At 35.7% G+C, this 1,668-nt stretch overlaps 1 non-coding gene across 1 annotated transcript; it reads left to right on the forward strand.

Moving 5' to 3' along the window:
* The first annotated feature begins 255 nt into the window (after positions 1-255).
* LOC128279797 (small nucleolar RNA R71) lies at positions 256-362 on the forward strand. Its single transcript, XR_008269992.1, has one exon. It is a non-coding gene; the product is annotated as a small nucleolar RNA R71 (small nucleolar RNA).
* The last annotated feature ends 1,306 nt before the right edge of the window (positions 363-1,668 follow it).

Consider the following 1,668-nt stretch of genomic DNA (forward strand, 5'->3'; position numbering starts at 1 on the left):
TCAATTTTCTAATTTAAGAGTTCCACCTGATTAGAGAGCATGGTGACCGAATCGACGTTATAAACACCGGCTATTTTTGTTGGCTTTGTCCTCATGACTTGCCACTGATAGTTATTCAATGACATCTCATCTATAAACTCATAAGCATTTTCAGGTGTTTTATTATTGATGGTTCCACTAGCAGCTGTGTCAACCATTTGTCGAGTTGAAGGATTCAGGCCATTATGGAATGTTTGAACCTGTATCCAAAGCGGTAACCCATGGTGAGGGCACCTTCTCAAAAGGTCCTTGTATCTCTCCTATGCACCGTAGAGTGTTTTTAAATCCATCTGCATAAAAGAAGAGATATCATTACGTAATTTGGTTGTTTTAGTCGGTGGAAAATATTTTAATAAAAATTTTCGGTCATTTTTTCCCAAGTAGTGATTGGCCCTCGTGGTAATGAGTTCAACCATCATTTAGCCTTATTCCTTAACGAAAAGGGAAACAACCGAAGGCGAATGGCATTATCAGAAATGCCATTAATTTTAAATGTATCACAAATCCCAGGAAATTTGCCAAGTGAGTGTTTGGATCCTCATCCTGCAAACCATCAAACTGAACAAATTGTTGTATCATTTGAATAGTGTTAGGTTTTAGTCAAAATTATTCGCAGCAATAGCAGGCCTAACTATACTTGACTCAGTTCTTGTTAAAGTAGGTTTAGCATAATCATACATAGTGCACGGAGCAGGATTTTGATTAACAACAATTGCAAGAGGTAGCGGATTTTCTTGGTTTTCAGCCATCTCCTCGGTTGTGGTTTGAATATCGTTCTCTTGCTCGTTCTTTGTGTATCTTAAGCTTCGCCTTATTTCCCTTTGGTTTCTGCGAACTGTGCGATCGATCTCTTCGTCAAAAAGTAGTGGTCCTGACGGGTTTCATCTAGTCATAAACTATAAAAACCTGCTAAGAGAAAGAAAAAGTAAATTAATAAATAATAATAAAAATAAAATAAAATTAACTTGCAAGAAAAATAAATGGTTAAAGTAATAAAAATTGAGTGTTCCTAATATCTTAGTTCCCCAGCAACGGCGCCAAAAACTTGATACGTGATTTTGTGTGATAAGTTTTATAAATTTATAACTAATCATTCTTGAAACTAACTATTATCACGATGAAGGCAAGTGTACCTATCGAACAGTAGTATAGCTTTAGCAAGACCGGATTGTCGAACCCGAGGGAACTAAAAGTACTAGTAATGACTATCTTTTTATTATCTAGCCTAAGAATAAGGGGTTTTGTTTTAACTAACTAATTAACTCAACTAAGAATTCATAGAAAATAGAATTGGGGGATTACTTTTGGAAAACGATTGAATTAAGACAATACCTAAGGAAGAATCTACCTAGACTTTACTTGTTATTCTGACTCTGAATCAGATGATTTATTCATTTAACTTGATCCGTAGAAATCTCTAGGTTATATTATTATCCCTCTCGAGACTAACAACGTCTAACCCTAGGTTGAATAATTGAAATCTCTTTCTAATTAACTCCTTAGGGTTGCATTAACTCGATCTATGGATCCCCTTATTAGGTTTCACCCTAATCCGGCAAAATCTTGTCACCCTATCTCTAGGCGCGCAATCAACTCTGCTTAATTATGACAAATGTACTCTTAGACAGG

The sequence above is a fragment of the Gossypium arboreum genome, chromosome 8 (genome assembly GCF_025698485.1).
Source record: "Gossypium arboreum isolate Shixiya-1 chromosome 8, ASM2569848v2, whole genome shotgun sequence".
In the NCBI taxonomy this organism is placed as follows: Eukaryota; Viridiplantae; Streptophyta; class Magnoliopsida; order Malvales; family Malvaceae; genus Gossypium; species Gossypium arboreum.